Source organism: Protopterus annectens, chromosome 5.part0 (assembly GCF_019279795.1).
Source record: "Protopterus annectens isolate FY-2018-M chromosome 5.part0, PAN1.0, whole genome shotgun sequence".
In the NCBI taxonomy this organism is placed as follows: Eukaryota; Metazoa; Chordata; order Ceratodontiformes; family Protopteridae; genus Protopterus; species Protopterus annectens.
The window spans coordinates 1,062,765,871-1,062,792,446 of record NC_056735.1 but is presented as its reverse complement, the minus strand read 5'-3'; positions in this window follow the sequence as shown (position 1 = coordinate 1,062,792,446).

The following is a 26,576-nucleotide window of genomic DNA, read 5'->3' as shown; positions in this document are numbered from 1 at the left end:
TGACTCCCAATTACTGAAAGACCAAAAGACTGAATCCCAAAATACTGAAAAACCAAAATACTGAAAACATGTTTAATGTTGGGGGCTGCACCACATCACACCCCATGCTAATTATATATACCAACTCCAAGATCGCACAACAGTGGAAAAGGAGCAAATTCCATCCTTCCATATTTTGAGAATTCAGTATTTTGAAATTCACCCCAGGATTCAGCAAGCTCTGCATGGCGTGTAGGAATAGAGCAGGAGATGCTGAAGGTAATATGGTCACCGTGCTATCCAGGAATAAGCTCCAGGACGTGCATAAGCGCTCCTGCACTATTCCTGCACAGACACAGCTCCTGCATGCAAATTACCCACTTGCAGGTGAAAACAATGCAAATGAGGTGAATTTGTGATCCAGGAAGCTGGCAGCTGGCTGTGCAGGATTAGTGTAGTCTGCAGAAATGTAATCGGTTAGTAACTGATTGCATTTCTGCAAACTACAAAACGGAGCCATGACAGCTCCAAATAAAGGGTGTATAAAATGTGGAAAGCATGCCAATGGGCAAATATATGGCCATTACCATGGAAAACAGTTGAAAAATAAAAAAAAAGAAAAACTTTTATTTTTTTAGCTGATTTCGGTTGTTTAAGCGTAGGGCAGCAGCATGCAAACGGGATTGGACTGAAAATAAAAAAAAACTTGAAATAAGCATTCTATCCAAAATCACAATTTTGCCATTATACTCAATGGCAGGCAGAAGACAACATGGCCAGGGAATAGTGGTTGCTAAGGGGGAAGGCTCAATGCCAGACTTTTAACTAGGCATTAGCAGGCAATCCTATGCAAATGAGGGGAATGATACTGAATCCTAGATCCCCCCTCATGGCTAGCCTGCGACCAACCATGTCGGTGCAGGAAGACCATGGTGCAAGCCTAAGAGCTAGCTGACATCATAGAGGGGTGTGTCAGGCATAGTGTAAGCTTAGTGGAGCCCTGTGACTCTGGTTTGCCCTTAGCTTAGCAGAACTAAGCAAGAGGGTATGTCTGATGCTGCCTAGCACTCTTTACATTGCCTAAACAGGTGTGCATGCCGTGCACCATGTTTTAAAGGAAAAGAAAAAGTAAACCAGGAAATAGCAGCTCCATTCACATCTGAGTACTGTGTTTGCACGGCGCACTCCTGGGCTTAAATAGGAAGGCAATGGGAAGGGAAAACTGCAGTAGGAAGGTAATCAAGGAGAGCTAGCATAGCTGGCAGGTGAAATGTATCAGAATCAGCCAATTACACAGGCAGCAGCCCAACCCAGGACACCACTGTAAACTATGCAAACACCTTTCCCTCTGTTTTTTCCCACAAGCTCTACACCACCAGTGTACACAAGCGGGGAAATTTTACCAAACAAAAGCAACAAAATGATAGGAGCTGCAGCAGCTATCATAAATCAACATGTGTAAGAGGCTGAGGGTGATGAGGATGAGAATGCTGATGACTAACCCACAGTGAGGAGAAGGAGAAGAGTGGACAGACCCAGGGTAACCTACCAGGGGCTACATGAGCTGGAGATAGTGGAGCACTATAGGGCAGACAGGGACCTCCTACAGCAAATAGTTGAGGTGTGCCGGCCACACCTCACACACAGAACCAACAGAGGGGAACCCATCCCAGTGGATACCAAGGTATGTGTAGGCCTAAGAATACTAGCCACAGGTACCTTCCCAAAGCCAACTGGGGATATCATGGGAATCTCACAGGCATCAGCATCCAGGGTACTCCACCAGTTCCTGGATGCCATGTCAGCACATGCTGGTGAGCACGTATATTTCCACAACAGCCGTGAGGCGTTGACCAGCAATATGCATCTCTTCCACCAAATAGCAGAATACCCTGAGGTAGTGGGTGCTATAGAATGCATGCACATATGCATTAAAGCACAACCTGGTGAGCAGAGTAGGTTCGGCATCAACCACAAGGGCTTCCCCTCCATCAACTGCCAGTTCATGTGCGATGCCCAGGGCATTATAATGAAGGTGTGTGCTGGCTGCCCTGGAAGCTATCATGACTCCCACATCTGGCATCTGATGCAGCTGTACCAGAGATTTGCCAATGGGGACATCACTTACGGCCACCTAGTGGGGGATGCTGGTTATGCACTGGAGCCATGGCTGATGAAACCCATCAGAAATCCACACACACCCGAAGAAGAACTCCATAATGAGACACATGCACAGACCAGAATCATAACAGAGCATGTGTTTGGGATGCTAAAGTCATGGTTCCAGTGCCTGGGCACATCCAGTGGAGTCTTGCAGTACTCACCAGCTACATGTACCCAAATTGTCATGGTATGTGCCATGCTACACAGTATGATCCTGTGGAAACAGCTGCAGCAGGAACAGCATGGGGCAGGGCCACACAGCCCCCCACCATTGCCAAGACCTGCACAGACACAGAGTGACTCGGAGGAGGAAAAACCTGAGCCTGCCCCAGTAGGCAGAAGGAGGCATGCCCAGTATGCCCAGGCTGTGGCAAAGAGGCAATGCATTGGACATACACTGACATGGTAGGAACCCAGGGAATGAAACCTCACTCTGACTCGCACATACAGAAAAAAGGTATGTCAAACATCACACTACCTGTGCTTAACCATGTATAGGGAGTGTACTATGTGCATCCAACATAGACAGCCCTCCAGCACCATCCTCAATACTGGCACAGCCACAAGGTAAGTCACTCTCCCTATCAATTGCTCAAAGGAGCAGTATGTTTTGTTACTTGTATATATGGTATGGATGTGAGCATGCAAGGGAATCAGGTGGCCAAATGGGATGCCAGCAGATAGTAGACACCTATAGTGGCAGCATGAGATCTGCAGCAAATATTAGTGTTACCATAGTAGCCAGTACTAGGCAAGGTGACAAAACTCACTGCAGGAAATCTGGTGGGCCACATTGCGTCAACAGTCTCAGCCAGCAGGACATGCATAGACAAACACAAACAAAGGCTGTGCTAAGGCCTCTGATTGATGGCTATGGAGAACAGCCTCCCTCAAGACCTACACAGACAGACTACAACAGGTCAGGCAGTGGAATGTTAGTTCTGAAGGGTAAGAAGTCAGAAACTGAAATGTAGGTTAATCAAAACTAAGATCTGTAGTACACTGATTATGCCTCTAGTCAGCATGATAGGTCAGAATACAGAATGAAATGGAGTACATGAAATACCAGTACAGTCATAGCAAATGTGTACAAATGTCAGGTGCCCCCCCCCAATCCTATGTAGAAATGTAGTAACAGTCAGGTGTGCCCCCCAATCCTATGTAGAAATGTAGTAACATGTATGTGTAGGTATAATAGCAGTGGAGGACAGATTACCTGAGCTGACCAAGGTAGCAGGATAGATTGTAGCATGTGTACAATATGCAGGGTTGCATGTCTTAGGTTGGTGTGTGTTGTATATTGTGTGAGAGTGGTCACTATGTATGCATGGTGAGGTTTGTCCTGGTGGCCATTGGCCAGTACTGCCGATGACAGGGCCATGCTCTCAAAACTGCAGTGCCAAAAGCAATACTTCCCAGTAAAACAGATTCCAGCAGTAAGCCATAGTAAATGTTCGGAAGTAATATGTGTCACCATCTGAAAGATGGACATGCATGAATGTGGGCCCAGACATACAAGCAGTACACATGGGGAAGTACCCCAGACAGACAGTGTATAATATGTAACTGTCAAATGAACACACCCTTGGAATTGTACATACCCGTTAGCAGCACATTAGTTAGGCTTGTAGTAGGGAATACGGATGTCATCTGGTAAAACACTGGCAGACCACAATGGTCACAGGTATGAAGTATTGAGAAACAGCTGCTGTACCTGCACAAGCCAGCATAAGTGGAATGTCCCATGCATATCTGTGAGTCAGATGCAAGTAGTGTCCATAGCACACATGCACACAGCTCACTCCACCATCACCCAGAGGTACCTCTCCTGGCTTATCCCTGCTGTTGGGAATGAGTACAATATGATCCCCATCTCTATATGGCAATAGCTAAAGAATGTAGCATGCAGAACAAGTGGCTCATGCAGGTGTGTCCCTAGCTGTAAGCAGCACCCTGCCAGCATCCACACCACTGAATCAATAATGACAGAAAGTATTGACATTAACACCTTGCACACCTACCCTGTCACCCCAGGGGAATATAAAAGAAAGTTAGCTGCTTTATACTTCACTAAAACCAATTTATTGTAAGCGCTTTCATCGAGGCACATCCCCCAACTTCATCAGACAACTCAACAGCCATAAAACCTCCATTTTATACTCACATTCAACACAATTAAACAATTGAATAATTAAACAATTAAATAATTGATTTAACCATTGATTAAAACTACTTCATATTTAAAGTGCCCTTGCTTCCTGACTTACAATTTATTGGAATGCCTTAGAAGCTATGGCAACAGTATAAAAAACATGCTTTAACATATTATTAAAAACCCCTAATAAATATTATAAAATCATAAAATCCTTACTATTAAAAAAAACTTTTTGTTTGTATTTATATTCAATCTAAATTTCGAAAAATCGGAAAAAATGATAGGCACCTCTAACGGACCCTAACTATCTTTCATTACATAAATACCATATAAGTCCATAACTTGCATAAATAATTAAATATCTAAAAACTGTCAGTTAGATACAATAAACATCAGTTTGTGTATATATACAGCCTATACTAATCTAATAAACTTAATAGCGAAAGTATTAGGTTAAAAGCATATGCTTTAAGTTGACATCTTATCTAGAAAGTGATTTTAACTTCAATATACATTTTATAGAAGCATGTTCATTCAACCCAGGGGGTGTATGTGCTGATGTCCGAATTTGCCACATAAGTTCACATTCCTCTAATCTTAATTCCTATGGTCCCCCTCTTAGATTAGGTTCAACTTTCTGAATTTCTGTAAAGGCAAACTTATGTGTTGGATTCTCGGCTATGTGCTTAGCCAGGGCATTTGTCAGAATTCCCTTTTGAATGTTATGTTGGTACTCATAAATTCTTTGCTTCAGCTTTCTTTCTGTTTTGCCTATATAAAATGATGGGCAATGGGTGACTACAAACCTGCTCGTAAACCACAATGTGAAGGGGTAATGTCCAGAATTATGACCCCTGCCTTTGGGTAACCTGTGTGAATCTGTACAGCTGTGAGATATGGCCACAGCAGGATATGGCCATACTGTCACGTTAATGGATGTGCAAGCATGGGATCCTCAGCCAGCACTTTACCAAGGTGTTGAACCATTTACACAGACCCATCAGCAAGTGTCTGCAGTTTCCCCTCCAGAATGACATGATTGTGCAAGAATATGTAGACTGTAGACCACAATACTGGACACAGCTGCATTCACCCTGTGTTTCCCAGGACATCATTGCAAGCAAATATGTATATCTGACAGTACTTGATGACATAAAACATCACAGTGTAAAACAGTACATATGTTTGAATATCTCTGCTAACACCAAGACTATGTATCAGAAGCAACACAGACACAATTACCTACAGTAACTCACTATCCTTTGCCCATTTTGACCACATATTGTCAACCAATCTACAGATATCCTGCAGAAACAGGTTGCTAGCTGTAGGTGTAGAACACAAAAGCCTGCACTGCAGTACAATCTACCTGGAATGGATTCACACATTCAATACAGAAGGTCATACTGGCCATGTTCCCACACTTAGAGAAATGAAGGCCATGTCAGACAACAAAATACTGAAAGGTCATACTGGGCATGCTCACACAATTACAGAAATGAAGCCCATGTCTGGCAACAGCAGTGGACTATACATATCTGACAATCTCAGATGTTAGTGCACACACTCCTTAGTACTCACCAGTTATGCTTTGCACACACATTGGATAGGAATACACACATATATCCAAGGACAACACACTATAATAGGCCAAAATTTCACATACATAGATGTGTGGAAGAAAGTGACAGACGGTGACAAAGAGCCTCCTATCATGAGGCCTGTCCCACCCAGCACTCATCCAGTTGGCTAAAACCACATGATGTGCAAATGTCAATCACTGTAGACATTTGCCTCTGGTATCCCTCATCACTATAGTGCCTGTGGTGCTTGTGCTAACTGTATAACATGACTGTACAAGTCAGTAGTCATCTAGCAGTTGTATACACATACCTGTGGAATATAAACCTGTATAAGCCTGAGTGTTGTGTGTCTGCCTCTAGATGAATGGGTTATGGCCCATGCACACACACTGCACTCCCCATTGCCCTACTATGGCAAGCCTGCTGATGTCTTCACCTTGAAATACACCTTTGGGGAAATAGCCCAGTAATCTCTGTGGTATGTCCTATAACTGTGTAATGCTGTATTGTGATGTACTAGTTACGTAGGAAGTTCTAATCTCAGACATGGCAACTGTGTGTGTGTTTGTGTAAGAATCAATGCTTTTAAGGCCATTCAAACTCACTACTTTGGCAGGGCTGCTGACGTCATTCACTTTGAAATACACCTTTGAGGAAGGAGTAGCCCAGTAATCTCTGCAGTGTGTCCTATATTTGCATAATGCTGTAGTGTGATTTACTAGGTAGGAGTTCTAATCCCAGACATGGTGAGTGTGTGTGCTTGTCTGTGTAGGGATAATTGCTTTTGAGGCCATTCACACTCACTACAATTTCAAATGCCCTACTTTGGCAGGGCTGCTGATGTCATTCACTTTGAAATACAGCTTTGGGGAAGGAGTAGTCCAGCAATCTCCGTTGTGTGTCCTATAACTATGTAATGCTGTAGTGTGATATACTAGTTAGGTAGGAATTCTATTCCAAGACATGACAAGTGTAAAAGTTTGTGTGTTTGTTTGTTTGTCTGTGTAGGGATCAAGGCTTTTGAGGCCAGCCACATTCACTGCAATTTCAAATGCTGTACTTTGGCAGGGCTGCTGATATCATTCACTTTGAAATACACCTTTGGAGAATGAGTAGCCCAATAAGCTCCATGGCACATGCTATAACTGAGTAATGCTGTAATGTGATATACTAGTTAGGTAGGAGTTCTATTCCCAGACATGGCAACTGTGAAACTCTGTGTGTGTGTGTGTGTGTGTGTGTGTGTGTGTGTGTGTGTGTGTGTGTGTGTGTGTGTGTGTGTGAGGATTAATGATTTTGTCGCCATACACAGTCACTACACACACCTAAAAATGGAGAACAGCGATAACTGCACAGTATCAGAGACCTGATCCAAGGCTCCAGAGATCACTCCTGCAATACCAGGTACAGCTGTCACCACACCTGTTGGCCACCAAACCAGGACCAAAACAATAAAGGTGGAGGAGTGTCCATATTCTCCAAGGATATTCACACCACCAGGCTAATTTCCCAACAGAATGTATCTGAAATACCCCCAGTGAAACTAACAGTAGGTCAGATTGCATTCCAAATTGTATGGCTTGCTACAGATCCCCCATGATTCCCACTACAGCTTATGAAAAATACTGTGAAATATTATGATACAAGCAAACCCCCTAATACTGGGTGACTTACACTACCCTGACATTAACCTGGAAAACTACTTGTATACCAGCACATGTGCCCAACGGTTCTTGGAGGTCATACTTCCCAATGCCCTGGATCAAGTTACCCATAGTCCCACCAGGGGCTCAAATATCCTAGACCTGGTCATTACCAACATGGGAAATCAATGCTCCACACCTATGAACACCCCATCAGTGGTCAGGTCTGCCCATGAACTAATCACCCTTAACATCAACATCCTTCTCCCGCACCCCAGTAAGGAAACCTCCGTAACACATATCTCCAAAGCCAATGTCATGCTACACATGTTAGACATGACTAATGCCATGACACTCATGCAGATGGGTACTGAAAGGATGACTGCTGAATCCTACATGAAGGCACTGTATGAGCACATCCACTTGTGCATGAATCGTGCCATCTAATATAGAACCAAGATGCTCCCCACTAAGGAAAAGAAACCAATGTGGTGGCCCCCTGCCATAAACATACTGTACAACAAAAGGAGGAAACTGTTGCAGAAGTGGGGGAATTTCCAGTATGCAAAATACTCCATTACCAGCCACAGTAAGAAGCAGAAATCCCTCATAACATCCACCAAAACTAGTTTTGAACATAATATAGCCAAAGATGTCAAAGACAACTGCAAGCCGTTCTATAGCTATGTGAGGAATCTAAATGGCAATGCTCAGATCTACTCTGAGCTACAAAAGGAAGGTACTAAATATACTGCTCCCAGGGATATTGCCATTATGCACGACTCAAAAACAAAACCACAAACTGATAAATACCGCCGTTGCAGGTCGCTGCACCTCTAAAAAGCTCCTAGTAATCCAGAGATTATATTCAGGACTCCTAATAATCCAAAAAATGTCTGTAAAGAATGCCAATAAACGAAAATACCAAACAGGAATTTTATTAAGCTTAAAACCAAGCTTTTCGTCGGCGCTCTATGAATGACGTCAGAAGCCCTGCCAAAGTAGTGAGTTTGAATGGCCTTAAAAGCATTGATTCTTACACAAACACACACACACAGTTGCCATGTCTGAGATTAGAACTCCTACCTAACTAGTACATCACACTACAGCACTACACAGTTATAGGACGCGCTATGGAGCTATGATGCTTAAATAATGGGACAGATGTATTGTTCTGTGCATCACCATTTGTATAAGATCAACATGACCAGCCCTGAATATTTGTAATCAAACTAATACTCTAAATTTACGCCACCAACATAGCATGTGTACAATCTTAAATACCTGGTAGACACTATAAACACACAAGTGGTAAACCCAGGAAAAGTATATGTGTGTAGCACCTGTTTTAAAAAAGCCATGTAAATAAATCAAAATGCCATTCAGATGGTAAAACAACTCTATGGAAGACTACAAACCATGAGTTGATATAAAATATACAAAATACATCTATGAGTATACCTTAGAAATGTATGATTGACATTGTTATGTTGTTATCATAACCATTTGATAATAGTAGCAGTATTAGTAGCAAAAAAAAAAAAATGTAAGTTATATATTATATATGGATTGTATATTGTGTGTAGCGGCCGGTACTAGGAGGCTGACGTCCCTTACATAAAAGACTATTCTGATGAACGATCAAACTACACATCCCCCACTTAAAATAATGGACCACAATGTAACCATTAATAAAGACATTAAAAAATAAAACCAATAATGACAAAGTAGCACTAAACCATTTTAACAATCAAAAAATGAAGAAAGAAACAATCCCCATAAAATAGCTAAAAAGGTGGTCATTCCCAAGGGGATTAAATCAGTCTAAGAAGCTTCACCTAACTAGGCTTCTCAGTTTAAGAAAGCAACTAATAGAAAGCATGCTGTTTAGTCCAGGTAGGTGGTAAGCTTCCAATCTGAGTTGCCACATCAACTCCTTGCATTCAAGTCTCAGAGAATCAGGACCCGCTGTGCCTCCATCAAAAAGTTGGTCAATCACCAAAAATGAAAATTCATGACCTGGGTTGTCTAGAATGTGTTTAGCCAGCGCATTGTCTACTTTACCCTTCTTGATGGCATATAAGTGTTCGTATAACCATTCTTGTAGCTTCCTGTCAGTCTTGCCAACATAGAAGCCAGGGCAAACAGAACACTGGGCCAAATACACCACCCGATTGCTAGCACAATTGAATCTTCCTTGAATAAGAAACTTCTTGTCCTTAATGGAAAAGTCTGTGCTTGCTTTAACATATCTACAGTACCTGTACATGTTACACTTGTACATCCCAGATCTGGGGGAGGTACCAGATATTTTAGACTCCAAAATATTTTTGATGTTAAGGCCCCTCCTGAAAGTGACCTTAGGGTACAATGCCAGCCCAGGTACTCCTGTTGACTCAGTGGTTAATAAACCCCAATTCTTCCTTATGATGGACACAATGTCAGTTGCGTCCAAGTTGTAAGTAATTATAAAATTATAGTTGAAGTTATCGGACTCATGAGCAGGACGAGATAAGCCTTATGACCCGCTGTTCAAGTTCCCCAAAATGGGGCTAAAATGACCATTGGCCCTCTTACCTTGCACTTCCAAGCTTAAATGTGTGATGAAATCTGCAGGATACCCTCTACAAACAAACATGTCAGCGATAAACCTGCACTCATCATAATTTTTTTTATCTTCTGAAATCATGCGGGTCGCTCGAACAAATTGGCCATTCACGATAGCCCTCTTTTGGTGGATTGGATGTTCACTATCGAAGTGTAGGTATGAATTTTACATGGCTTTTTTAAAACAGGCGCTACACACATATACTTTTCCTGGGTTTATCACTTGTGTGTTTATAGTGTCTACCAGGTATTTAAGATTGTATACATGCTATGTTGGTGGCGTAAATTTAGAGTATTAGTTTGATTACAAATATTCAGGGCTGGTCATGTTGATCTTATACAAATGGTGATGCGCAGTTTTTTCTGTGGTTAAGTTTTTTAAGTGCATTGATGTGCAATTTTCAGGTGTGTCCACAAAGGGGAGTGTTTGAGTGGAGCTATGATGTTTAAATAATGGGACAGATGTATTGTTCTTTGTTTTTAGTTTGCTTTCTGAAGAAGTTGGTGCAGAGCGCCGACAAAAAGCTTGGTTTTAAGCTTAATAAAATTCCTGTTTGGTATTTTCGTTTATTGGCGTTCTTTACAGACATTTTTTGAATTATTAGGAGTCCTGAATATAACCTCTGGATTACTAGGATATTGCCATTATCCTGGCATATCGATTCAATGCCAACTGCACCCCCCTCCCACCCCTCAAAGGGCCCATCTCAACATGGAAAGATTGCCAGATTCCAGTAATAATGGCCACATAGGTAAAAAACACACACTCCAGAGCTATAACAACAGCAGCCATGGGACCAGTCAACATCCCGTGATGTGTACAACATGAGCTACAAACTGAACTGGCACCTCATCTACATGCCATGTCTAATCATAGCCACACCTCAGGCTTTGAGCCCACTACAGGTATACCAGTCCACAAGGGGGGATCCACCTTGGATCCTGGGAACTGCAGCCCCAGCAGTATGATGTGCCTGATCTGCAAGGCTATGGAATGTATTATCATGGAAATTAAAACAAAGACATTGGCAACCTGCAAACACTTGACCCCAACCAGGTTGGGTTTGTGAAGGGCCAATCATGTCACCTCAACCTGATTGACAACTGTGAATCCATCTCCAGAGCTGTGGACAAGGGTAAAGTGGTTCACACAGCCTAACCGGATATCATCAAGGCCTTCAGCACCATCCCCCAGTCTGGAATCATAGATAAATGTATCAAGCTGGCTATTAATCCCTATGTCACCCAATGGGCTGCCAACTTATGTACTGACAGAACCCACATATTAAATGTTTGGCATCTACTGCTCTGAAGTACAGTCCAACAGTAAGGGACTCTGGCAAACAAAGATCACAGATTACTGCACACTGGGAGCCAATATTGAATCCCCACATGATGTGGATATTCTACAGAAGGGCCTTACTGAAAGACATGCTTGGTGCCTGAGCCATGGCCTCATGATCAATGCCAAGACATTTATATTATCCACTTTGGGAAGGGACATATACCTGTGAACTACCACATAGGTGGCAGTACACTAAACACCTAAAATGTGATAACAGATGTAGGAACACAGGTGGACAGTGGTCTCATCTTTGATAACCACATCACCACAACAGTCATGAAATCCACCTATGTGGCACACCTCAGCACTAAGGGCTTTACATCCAGGAAAAACGAGGCCATTGTCCAACAGTAGTCATCTCTCAGTAGACCCAGTACAGACTACAATGGCCCATTACATATGTACCCCACAAGACATCTGCAACAACTAGAAAGGCTGCAGACATACCTCATTAATGAATCACAGGCCTAAACCAGATACCTTATGCTGACCATCTGAAAATCATCCAGCTATACTCTGTCACATATTGTGTTCTCAGAGATGATCTCTGCTTAACATACCATGCCATGTCAAACCCTCAGCTGTTGGACATGCTACACTTAAAGAATTCAAAACCCTCACAGCCACATGCTCCAGGGATCCAAATCTTGTCATCACAATGAACAATACATGCTGGAGGGATGTGTTCCTGACCCAGACTCCCCAGACGCTGGAATAGACTCCGTATACATGTCAAGCAGAGTGCCTCTTTGGTCCTCTTCAAAAGGAACCTGGACGGTTGGCTGGGAGATAGGAAATTGACACCGGGGATCATGTCAGCTGCCATGCTAGACAGGGGCCCAAGGAAGTAAATATTGTGGAAGGGCATAGCCAGGAAATTGTCATGTCTAGGCATGTATAGGCCCTAGGGCTGATAGCCTAGTACCAACCTATGAACCTATGAACCTATGAAGTACACTTTCCATTGTCCAACCTTGGCAAGGTTGCTGATGTCATTCACTTTGAAATACACCTTTGGGGAAGGCCTTGTCCAGTAAGCTCCATGGCACATGCTATAACTGCATAATGCTGTAATGTGATGTACTAGTTAGGTAGGAGTTCTAATCCCATACATGACAACTGCGAGATATGGTGTGTGTGTGTGTGTGTGTGTGTGTGTGTGTGTGTGTGTGTGTGTGTGTGTGTGTGTGTGTGTGTGTTTTTCCTACGTATCCTGTGTGGAGGTAGCTGTGAGTGTGTTACAGCAGGGCTCATTGGGGAGTGTGTTTTGCAAATTTCTTATATGGTGGGCATATTATATGTCACAATGTTCACCTTACAAGGATAACAGATGTCAAGCAATAGAGAGGCTGGGGTAAACAATGCATATCCCTACATGTGACATCATGGCTTGGCAAACAATATAGACAACCCTAATATTACCCAGAACACACTCTCCACCCATGTCTCATATACAAACACACTCAGCAAGGCAACAATCACTATGCATATTTTCCCACAGATAGTAACCATGGTGTGATTGCAGTGGACTACAGAAGACATGGTACCCTGTCCTATCCCTACAATAGGCAAATCATTGCATACAGTGCTCCTTCACTATGTTCCCCACTGGATGCCTGCAACAACTGTAGAGCCAGCAAATGTAACCCACAAAGGACATACCATGAATTATACACATGCCCTGTATGGACAGAGGCCACTGACATCAGGGAATACCTGTATCATGCTGTCAATGTAGGTGCAAGGTCAACCTGGTGTCCATTGCCAGGTCTCACCACACGGGGTCAGGAATGGCACATCTGATGATAACAATCTGTCTACACAACATGCCCCAGACACCCCAGGTACACTTTCACATGTCACAGAACATGCATGTGGGATGTGTGCACATCCCAGACACCGTCCATGTCATGGAATATAGAACACATACATGGCAACCATTGCACAGCACTGGCCACCCACAATAGTAACCCAGATGACTAGATGGTGAATAAAATACCCACCTGTGTGGGCCAATCCAGACACTACAACCCTGAGCCGCACTGCAGACCATTGTCATGTGGCCTGATGCCAATGTATACCCTTTTCCTAGCCTTGTACAGCCTTCTGTAGTCAACCACTACACACCTGTGAAGCAATGCACCCATGCATGTCAGTACTGGCAAACCTGTGTGTGTGTGTGTGTGTGTGTGTGTGTGTGTGTGTGTGTGTGTGTGTGTGTGTGTGTGTGTGTGTGGAGTAAAATGATTTGGACACCATTCACGCTCATGATACCTCATACTGGCCTACTGAAGCATCCCTTTTGATGTCAGACACCTTGATATACCCTTTGCCCATATATCATCATGATAACCCCTGTGGTGCATGTGATACTTGCGTATTACTGTATTGTGGCAAACTAGCTAGTTAGGATGTCTAATCATGACCCTGCCAACTGTGATAATGTGTGTGAGTCCCTGAGAGAGTGTGTCTGTGTTGACCTTGATACCTGTCCATGTGGACAGGCATGTGTACTACACCTACCTTATCCCTCCTTTATCACTGTTGCTGATGTCACTCACCATCAACTATACCTTTGGAAAGTTCCCCAATATGTAAGCTCTGTGGAGCAAGCAATAACTGCATAGACATGTGATAGCAATACATAGGCAGGGATTTGAAACACCGTACTGCTAAGTGTGTGACACAACCATGCTTATGTTTTACTCTCCCACCCCCTCCCTGTCTTACTTTGTCTCTGTCTGTCTCTCTCACTCACTCTCTGGTGAATATGGAGAAGTACACCTTCTTTGCTTAGGCAGCAGCTTGTGTTTTGTAAGTGATGCTCATGATCAGCTGATGGCCTCTGCATGAATTGCAGTACCTCACTAGCTGATTGCATGTGGAACAGCTATGGTAACATTCCAATAGCCAATTGCATGGAAACACACTCCTATAACTAGGAACATCATGTGGGTGTTGGCCCTTTTCATTCACTGTGAGCAGGACTTCATGTCGGTGTTTGGCAGACAGCATCACAGATGGTAGTGGAATATATCTCTAACAACATACACTTTGGAAACAGGCCAACAAACAAGAGGGGGTGTTCCAGACATGACAACAGAATGTATATGTTGTTCTTCTGCATTTGGAGTAATGTTGGTTTAACAGGGTTTCTGTGGATATGGCTGGTCTACATGATTTAATACCTGTCATGACAGTGTTATGTGTTTGAGGAAACTCCCACCTGTAGGGTTATCTGCAGACTGGCCAGTGTTTGGAGTCTTATGTTTCTTGTGCTACTCACAGATCAGTTATCTTAGAACTGCAGAAGCATAGTCTGAGGATTGCAGTCAGTACATGGTGACAGACATGAGAGTGACTGACTTCATATCCCCTCATAGGACATAGTCACAACAAACTCTGTTACAACAGTAAATGTATGAGGGTATCACAGCAACATGCCAATATTGGCCCAGTGTTTTTTGCCTCCAGCCACAAGTCTGTCAACCTTTGTACATATGTCATGCAGTAAGAGGTGCATATGTTCTGTACACCATTATTTGTTGACATCATACCTGATAACAAGCCAGTTAGATATCAGACTGCTAGACATGTTATGTATAGTAGGGGATGTATGTGAGGACATAACCTGGGCATTCTGTGGTTGTGTGTACAGTAGTGAGGTCTGCATACTTATGGTGATTGTTGACAGCATGTGTATTGCAAATACGTACCTTGGCCTGTGTACAGACTGTGATAGGTGTCATTGTTCTTGATCCTGCTCTATCTGATTTTGCATGCTGCTCCAGTGTATGGTACCCTATCAGCTCACATGTTTGTAGGGCCAAACACACACGTGTCCCATACCACAGACAGGCATTGGACCACACTGTGTAGTGGCCCAGTATATCTAGGGTTAGTGTTTGAATGGCACATATGAAGATGGTGTTGATCAGACAGTCCATATAGTGTAATATTAAGCTTGCTTACCATATGTGGCTGTGGCTGTGTTCACATTGGTTGTGGGTATGCACTTTCACACAAGTGTCTGTTACTCCATGCTGTGAAATGCCTGTAGAGCCTGCTATATATGCAGGTGCATGTGTATTCCCCCATAAGAAATGTAGGCCAGTTTTGTGGAAGTCTGCATGTAGTTTGCACAGTGCTTTGCTACATGCCTAGCAGCTTATTGTAATTACCCAGTGTGATATTATGTCCAGATATTTGCCAGCTGTACTGCTGGCAGGCCACCATAATTGTTGTGTATTTCTGACAAAGCAGTGGAATGTTGTACAGATGTATGTCACTAACTAGTGGGTAGTATGTGGCCACGTGACCTCTGCACCACCAGTTATTATGTGTCAGGACAGACAAGAGTGTGTGCATGCATAAACTGTGTGGGCATATGTAGTCCAGTATTTATGTGATATACCCATGTACATGGCTGTTAACATCCACATTGTCAGGCTTGGTCCACATGTCTCGCACTAAGGGGATCTGTGTATACCTCTGGACTAACCAGAGTGTGCCAGACTGTCCACATATATTGGTCATATCTCTGCTGTAGTCCACAGGATCATTACTGTGATATCAGAGGTACTGTACTAAGATGACCTTAAGATGTCTGTCAGTATCTCATGGAGTACATGTCAACAGCAGATGTGAACTCCCACACATAACATGTCAGTTAAGACAACCCCTGTTACAGTAGCAACAGTCTACATATATACCTAAAATACATACATGACATCCCCTTGCACTAAGATATGTAGATATATATGCACATGTAGGTATAGATATCAACATATATAGCGACATATATACATATATATATATATATATATATATATATATATATATATATATATATAATCTACATACATATATCTATATATATATATATATATATATATATATATATATATATATATATATATATATATATATATATATATATATATGTATATATACAGAGATATCTATATATGGCCATATATATGATTCATTATACAGATGTGTATAAATACATATATATGAATATATATGTGCATGTACATGTAGATATATATCTACATATGTATATGTATATATCCATATCCTTGTCATGTGTAAACATTACTGTTTTGTACACCTTCCCAGATGTATCACACCATATGTATCTGATCTGTGTATATTTAGATATAACAACATATGTGATGTGACAGTAATATCACAAACAAGTACTATACAATTATAGAAGTCACATCAATTGTTCAATACTATTCAATATGTGTACTGACAGATCTATTGGAAAAACAACAAATGTCTTCACAGCTGTCATGGCGTAGTGGTTAATCGTTGTGACTGTAGTGTATATGGTCCTAGGTTCAAGACCTGCAAGGGCTGTTTATTTTGTTGCTGGGCAAAACAAGGGCTGTTGGGTACAGAGTGTTTAAGGCAGTTGTTTTGAGCAGATTTAAGCATGTTTGCTCGGGTTTGCATGAAGCTAAGTGCTGCTAATGTACGGTTAAAAGTACAGGTGCTTACACCATGTAGGCTTCACTTACCAGTGCACAAATGTGCTTAGCTGTCATATTGCAGCAATGCTGATACCTGCTAAGCATGGTTCAGCCATGGTAACCAGTGCTCACATCCCTGTCTGATAACATAGCAGGGTAATGACATCTGTAATAAGTGTATGTAATGCCATGTACATAACATGCATCTCTGTGGTGTCATTACAGTAGCAAGGGGTGTGAGTCTCCTGTCTGAGAAACTTGAGTATATATGGCTTGTACAACACTCTTATCCATATGAATGTGTTACATACAAGGGTAGTATCCCAGGTTATATGCAGTTGCACTGGCATGTAGTGTACCATTACATTACTACTGTTGACAGTGCTTTCCCAAGCAAGAGTAGATTGCTAATTGTAGTACTGGAAACATACAATCCTGCATGCATAGACGAACTCTGAGTCCTCACTGTCGTGTTCCTGGTGTGTGAGCTGTTTTACTGGATAATGATCTGACATGTAGAAAATAACCGTAGACTGCTGTTTGTATAGCACATTTCAGTGAGGGCTGCCATCATGTAGTAATGGCATACCTATCGATGTCAGACGTCTATCTGTCAACATATTCATCCTACTGCATAGCTAGTTGGTGAGCTGATGTCTGTCAGGCCCTGTACGGATGTGCAGATGTCAGGTATCCATCTTGGATATGTACAGGCAATCTATGCTTGACTGACACTGACATGTCTTCCCAGCTGTGTTATAAGTGGCACATATAGAATCAACACCCTGTATGCACTACATGCCATGGATACCTCAACTACACTACCACAGTTAACTACACTACCACAGTCAACGGAACATGCTTGTGTACAGGTCTCCAAGACAGACACTAACCATGTTATGTGATACATGTTGCATACATGTCAACTGGCAAACCTCACCGACCCTAAGCAGGAGGCACCCAGAGGATTGGCTGATGCATGTCACTCTCACCCTGAGGGTCACCACAGTGGTGTATGTAGATAGATGCCCTGTTGGCACATGGCAGGTGGTATGATACCACTGTACACACATCCCCTACAGTTCCCATCTCTCCATGGACAATAGCCAGCTACATACCTATGAACACCTGCACCAATGTACCCCAGTATTGACAAATGTGTACATGTGCATTACTGAGAATATCAGTGTCTGTGTGTTAGTAGACATGTAGTTGGGAATACCCTGAGGCCCTTCACACCCACCGCACCCCCCATTGTCATAGTTAGATGTGGCTGCTGCTGTACCAGACATTACATGTACCTTGTTATGTTCCTCTCCCTAAGGGCTACCTGGGCCTTGCAGTACCAGCACAACACTGTTTTACACATGGGTTGACAGGCATCGGATACCCACTGAGTTCTGACAAGTGTGTGTATGTGTGCATGTGTGTATATGTGTAGGGTACAGCATATCGAGGCCACATACTCCTATTACAATATGCATTGCCACACAGTATTAAGGATAGTGATATTGTTGCCCATAGGAGAGGCATGACATTGCTTCCCCCTACTATGCCTGTGGCATGTGCATTAGATGCATATCCATGTAGTAGCACTCTTGGGATGGACAAGGGGTTGTATTGCAGTCCTGGTTAATGTGTGATGGTGGGTATGTCAGAGTGTCATCATGGGTTCCAGTGCATACAATATCCACAGTGGGGTGTGGGTGCTGGGTATACTGTCATTACACCATGGTATCCCCGGTACATGTCCCACGTACCACTGTATGGTGACCGCTGTCACCATCAACCATACAGGTAACTGATAGCACTATCCAGCCCAATTATGTATGTGCTGTGTGCAACCTACCTGTAATACATTCAATGAGAAAAAAGGGCTGGTAGCTGCCGAAGATGAGCAAGGTAAAATCCAAACTTCGTAAAACAAACAAAAACACCACCATGGACTGCAATGTTCTTTAATAACAAAACACACATGTAAAATGGGTGAAACCCAAACAAATGAGATAAAATAAAATCCCCTAGTGCTTTATCAATGATGAGCACTTTCGGAATTAACCTTTTTCAGATCATGATGAATGAAACGGGGAAACTCCTAATAAAATCACTTGTAACCAATCAAAAGGGTAGCATTGGGCCAACACCCTCTTTATGAATTGAATCAAGGTTTAACCAATAAAATCTATGAATACACACACACCTTCTGTCCTATCCAATAGTAGGTCTCCTGCTCTTCAGTATAGGGCATAGTGGAGCTACTGCATTTAAACCTGGAGACTTATCCACTCTCAGGTTTATAATCCATTTGATTTCATTCCTGTCATTCACATTAACAATATCACCTTGTCTCATTCCAACATAAGTGTTTAACAAAACTTTAAAATAAAACCAATGAGTAGAAAACTGTTTGATATGATTAGCAAGGCAATTTTTAAGGTCACAATTCCGAATATCAAGCAGATGCCTCAATACTCAATACTGCTCTTAAAACACTGATCAGTTTTGCCCACATAATATGCTGGACATTCTGAACACATGGCTAAGTATACTATGTGGGGAGTATTAAGCTCTGTGAAGGGGAAGTGGAGAAGTTAAGACAGGACCATTTAGGTTCATCACATTTTCATAATATAACCAAACAAGAGAAAGAAGCCCTGTCAGATCTTCTGAGAAACCTGGATTTAGTCATTAAACCTTCGGATAAAGGAGGTGCTATTGTGGTACTTGATGCTAGTTGGTATTATGATTCCATGATCGGCATGTTACAAGATGAGAATACCTATCAGAAAATCAGTAAAGCAGAACTTAACATAAAGATTGCTAGAGTAAAGGACAAATTGTATGATTTGGTGATTTGAGGTAAAATAAATCAAGAGTTATTTGAATTTTTTGAAACAGCACATCCTCTGTACAGTTCATGTTAACTGGTTAGGCATGTGTCTATCACACTATCTATGGTCCTACAGCACCTCTCACCAGCGCACATATGTTTACTGTGTTGAGGATTGCACTGCATTGGGGAAGGGGACATATACCCTGTCGGTACCAGCGTCAGTGACATTAAACTAGCAGACTGCTTATTCCACTATGTTTTGTTCTGTGTAGTCTGGCTTGGTGGAATTACATAGGCTACAATGGGTTCCTATCACGGGTACATGCATCCATGTGTACAGTATTCTTTGTGTAGTGCATCAACACCCAAGCCTCTATGTGTGTTTTATATATATATATATATATATATATATATATATATATATATATATATATATATATATATACATGTGATGTGTACCACCCAGTACAACTACCATTGTCCACTGTAGAAGGACTGCTAACAGCAGCCACCATGCACTCTCCTGTATACACCACCCCCAGACATATCGGCCTTGTGGCACAGGCCATAACTGTTATTAAGGACCTGTGACATGTGTTCACCTGTACCCAGGATATGGCACAGCCAAGGTGTTACCACAGTGCCATACCCCTTGTGAGATATGACAGCAGACATTCTTCCCACTGACACATGGACACCTGCAACACAAATGGATAACATTATGGAGACCACAATCACTCAGTGCTACTAACAGCTATAATGCATCATGGCTGGAGAGCTACACTACATGACATGTACGCATTAAATATTACTGCTGACAACATGTTACACAGCAGTACATTGGTACACTGTAGTACAGTGTGCATCAGAATCATATTAGCCTGTCCCTGCATCGATGGTGACAGGGATGTAGCACAGGTATCATCATATGCACAGGGTGTGTTGTTGTTTTGCCAGAGACCTAGGCTGGGCCAGATGTTTGACACCATCTGTGTGAGTGAGGGATTTTAATTACTGATATGGCCATGGTGTTGTGGTGTGTGTAGGTATGGGGTTGCCCTAGGTGTGTTTGTATTGTTTGTGAGTATGCATGCATACAGTTCTGCCATATGGCTGCCCTCTACAGGTGTTTGTTGGACAACTGCAGATCATGCCTGGCAGGGTGTGCAGTTCACCTCCTCCAGCCACGGACACGAGAACTGTGCCTGCCAGGGGTTCCACAGGCATGTCCAGGTACAAGCCTTGAAATGCTACTCTCCCTTGATGATGATAAATGTCCGCTGGAACCAGGTATATCCTGAGACTGGCCATGTGTGCGTGGCCTGCTGTGGTATGGTGTGGTCAGCACCCCCCTGCAGTGCTGGGGCTGGTACTGCTATATGGGAGCAGCTTGGTGTCCTTGCACATCCACGTCGACCTCCAGATGTTGGTGTTGCTGGCCTACGTCCACGTGGCCGTTGCACTACTCCCACCACATGCTCTAGCATGGAGAATCCACGATCGAGGAGGTCCACCATCTCACTCCACCATCTATCCATGACTTCTGTATAATAACAGAGGGCACCTGCAAGATCACGGATGTTGTCACTTACAGCTGAAAAAGCAACCCTCTGCAGCCTCAGACCCTGTCTGATGTACCGTTCCATACATGCCTGTGCCTCAATGACAGCCTGAAACATGCGTCTGGTGGTACCTGATGTGGCACTTCTGCCAGGGGCATGATGACCAGCAGCCCTCCCACCCCTGTACATCTGCCTATGTGGTACCCTGCCAGACATACGGCTATGGCTGCTGTGCCCAGACACAGCAGCCATAGATACCAGACTGTCCTGTGCACTGCCACCAACCGCCAACTGTCCCTCTGCTATGGCCACTGGTGATGGGGTATCTATAGGCACTGTGACTGTGTGTGAGGATGGGGTGGATAACAAGGGGATGTCAAATGATGACACAATTTTGGGATCTGACAACCCCGCCTGTGCCTCAGCACATCTATCATCATTTTCAGTGTCTGTATGGACACCAACATCAGATTGCATGCAGGAGGGACCCCATTCTGGAATTATAGCTAAACTCACTAAACTAAGTATAAATCCCTACGTCACAAGATAGGTTGCCAACTGGCTCAATGACAGAACCCACACTGTAAAAGTTGCAGACTCCAAATCTGACTTCAAACCAGTGACAAGTGGAGTACCACAGGGTTCTGTCCTGGGACCTCTCCTGTTTGGTATCTACTTCTCTGAAGTACAGGCTTACACAGAAGGCCTCTGGCTAATGAAATTCACAGATGACTGCAAACTAGGAGCCATAGTCAAATCTCCAAATGATGTGGACATCCTACAGAAGGGCCTCACTGAGACAGATGGCTGGTGTCAGAGCCATGGCCTCAAGCTCAATGCCAAAAAGTGCAGTGTCATCCCCTATGGTAAAAACTCTGTACCCATGAACTACCACATAGGCAGCAATCTACTTAACACCGAATGTGTGATAAGAGACCTTGGGACCCAGGTGGACAGTAGTCTCTCCTTTGATAGTCACATCGCCACAGTAGTCAGGAAGTCCTTCTATGTGGCACACCTCATCATAAAAGGGTTCTCATCCAGGAAAAAATAGGTCATTGTTCCCCTCCACTCGACACTCATTAGACCCATTATAGAGTACAATGCCCCTTTTAGAATGTACCTCACAAGAAATCTGCAGCAGCTGGAAAGGCCACAGAAGTACCTCACAAAGAGGATTACTGGCCTCAAACAAATGCCCTACACTGACCGCCTCAAAAAACTCCAGATTTACTCCGTAGCATATAGCCTACTCTGAGGTGATCTCTGCCTAACATATAAAGCTATGTCAAACCCAGAGCTGTTGGACATGCTACACCTAAAGAAATCCCACTCTCTCCAAGCTACATGCTTTAGGGACCTAAGCCTTGTCACCACAATAAACAGGACATGCTGGAGGGATATAGTCCTGTCCCAGAGACTTCCCATACTCTGGAACAGGCTACCCATCTATGTCAAGCAAAGTTCTTCATTAGCACTCTTCAAGAAAAATCTTGATGAGTGGATGGGAAATAGGAAATACACTCCAGGGAACACGTCTGTGTCTCTGCTCGACAGTGGCACAGGAAAATAACCTTCTTGGGTGGTGTAAGCCAGGGAATCTTGTTGGCTTGGCTTACATAGGCCCTTGGGCCGATAGCCTAGTACCTACCTATGAACCTATGAACCTATAATACCTACCTTTCCCTGAGTTTACAGACTGTACCATGTTTATTCTCAAGTTCCCCATCCTGCATCACACTTGGAAACCTACACTCATTAATACCAATCATTAACTTATCATTCTTCTAATTGCCTAAACAAGTGACCACAAAACATGACTTGTTGCTCCATTACCTCTTTGATTTGATTGGAGTCGGGTTTACAAGGACTCCCTGCTGTCATCCAGTGTTCACCTTGGGTTTGTCCAGACATTGTGAGCATGGCCCCCATATGTTAGGGGTTACTACAGCCACTCAATAATGTCATGCACTGGAGTGTCATACATAACTATTGCTCAGTAGATGCAAGATATGTTGCTCTATTAACTTATTATGTGGACAACAGTAATATTTGGATACACTTACTGGTGTTGTCTAGTAATTCCCCAATGCATCTGTAGTCCTGCATACATGAGTATTCTTTCACCTTTCTGCTGACTGCAGTTTTAACAGTATACCTGGGGTCTAATTTCCCCTCCCAGTGCAAGTTCCATGCTACAGACCTTATTATACTATCAGTTGTCCTGAGATTACATATCAGGCAAGTATTCCTGGTATCTCATGTGTCAGTCCATGTTCATGTACTGCATGATTCCAAAGGGAAGCCGAGATGTGTGGCAAACCCCACAATCATACATGTGCATACATGGACACACACACAAAACCACACACACATCCTACATGCATCAACCCCCCCCCACTCCACCAGATTGCACTTACAAACAAAATAACCCCCCACCCCATTCACACACACACACTTACAGCTGAGGTTGCATGAAGATATTACACACAGACCTCCCATTACCCATCTGTCAACATGCATAACATATGGTACTCAACAGCATGCAGTGCAGCTATAGTCAATCCATGCTAGCAACAGCATATATGTGTTTGATCCATGGGCTGTATTAGTAGGTGATGCCTATTTCCATGGAAAACACTGCAGCCATGTACACAGTATTGCTGTGCACCTGTTCACACCCTGCCATGTACTGTGCACCATACCTCACAGGTGCACACACCATTGCTGAATGTGTATTACTGTGTCAGTTATGTCTGCTCTGCTGCTCACAGCCCCTATGTGTTTGTCAGACACATACCTGGGATGATATGTGGACAGATGTCATTTATGAATGCCTGATGTCTGATTTACAAATGTCATCATCAGCGGTGCATGTATGACCAATATGTTACAATTACACTAACAACTATCAAAGCTTACAGTGGCTATGCGGAGTATACACACCCTTATTGATATGACGCCCACTTCCTTGATATGCCATGGGACCAAATAGTGCATATGTTAACATTCCATGAGCCTGATATGTGACATATGTCCCTGTACAATCAAATGCAGTGTCAAACATATGTGTTAGTTGTACTGATGCTGATTGAGATGCATACACTTTGTGGGTGCATAAGTGTGCACACTCTTATCATGATGGTTTGTGGTACCTACTGTTGTGTACTACAGCAGTCACTATTCCTGGTAGGGGTATACTAGCATGGGCCATCTGCATTTGCCAGTATATGGTCAGTCTGCCCTACACATGGCCCCCAACTCTGCATGATTGCAAGGTCAACTCATGTGCACATCCCTTGGAGTTCACACTCTGCCATCACTGCTGCTGTGGAGTCAGAGCTATGTTTGCCACAGTTCCTGACCCTGACTGTGTGCAGACACAGCCATTCATAACATCCTTTGGTTCCCTGCTGCAGTGAACTGTTGTGTCATGATGACACCCTCTCCCCACCTTCAGCTTTTTAGCAGATGCTTGATAGCTATGGCCTACACATGTATCAGTGTCCCAAACAATGAACACCATATGTAACAGCCTAGTCCCAGCTAATGAATGGCAAACATACAGGTGTACACTGGCACCGGCACAGTACAGATGGGGATGGTGGGCCTGAGGTGGGGTGAGGTGTTGGTTGTGCAGCACATGTATCGTACTTGATACTGTCTGTAGATTTCCAACATAGTCTATCTACACAAGTACACATTGCAACGCATGCCTTTTGGGGACTTCTTCTGTTATGCATATGCTACTTGTAGAGAGGCCTGGCTGATGTTTCCTGTGGTACAACTGTAAAATCTGATTACCCTAATCCATGGGCCACATGTTTGCAGAGTCCAGGCAATTACTGGCATGGGTACTGCACAGCTAGTGCTTGCTAGACATTCCTGCAACCCCCTCAGTGTTGTGGCATGTTACTAGGCAGCCTGAATGACTGGCTTGCTACATGTGACATCATCTGTCTTGGATGGGCATCTGTTTATTCCCTACATTAATCCTGTCCCATACATCCACGCCACATACATGACTGTCTGCACTGTTTGCCATGGTATATGCAATGGTGAGGTATGGCTACATTTCCAAGTTCTGGGTGCTACCGGTTGGGTATGGGGCCCACGCTATGGCATGTAAGATATGTTCAAGCCATGGCTGCCTCTGTTGCAGGTGAGTGGGCACATTTAATGGCCAGACATCTTGGACAGCAGACTAATTCTTGGTGTGACATTGGGGACATGTACTTGCTGGAAGGTGCATTTCCATAACAAATGCATGCGGTCAGTACTTCAACAGCTGCTTCCACTATATTTTATCTGGAGTGTGTACACACATATGCTTCCAGTGTTTGTGATGGTATGTATTGCCCATATTTGCTGTTCAAACATACAATTCCATATTACACACTCATTGCTCATGTTAGGACCACATTGCAGGTTGTAAGGGTTGTGGACTGCAGTATTGTGATATGCTGTAGTGTAGATCTGGAACAGTTGCCATTGTAATACTGGTATATACACACTACTGTAGCACTGTATAAGGGTGATTTTTCACACATGTCCCTACTGTAGGCTATTTGTCCCACCATTATGTTCATCTCTGTGCACACATTTTGCAATGACAGGATTTTAGTTATATTGCAGGCAGGTGACATACCCTTCAAATACACCATCATGGTAACCACTGTGATGCAGTGCAGTTGACAGCAACAGTACGTGAACATGTATGGCATGCATTATGGATAGGTGTGTTAAATGCATGCATGGAATATACCATAGCCATAACATGACCGGTGTATTGGCAAACCTTAACAAAGACCATATTCACCAGCTACAGGCTACTGCCTTGGATGTATACCAGAGGGACCTACGTAAGTGTGTGAGAGATGTGATGTCAGTAGCCACAGCTGTGGCATTGGTACAGGGTGGGTGCAACATTATTGCACATCAACAGTACAAGCCTAAAATTCTACAGCTTATGACCATCTGTTTATTACTACTACACAGCAACAGACTATATATATGTCATCTCACATATGCATGATCTAACTGTACAGATGTGGATGGATATGCAACAGTGGTCTACTGATGTGCCCTGTGAGCTTACCTGCATGCTCCTCTGCCATTGTGTGGGTATCACCCACCTCCACTATACTCTCTGCCAGGTGTTGTGTGTGCGGGCAGGTGCCCCGAGGCTGGCAAGGAGCTCCTCAACATGTGTCAGGGGGGATGGAT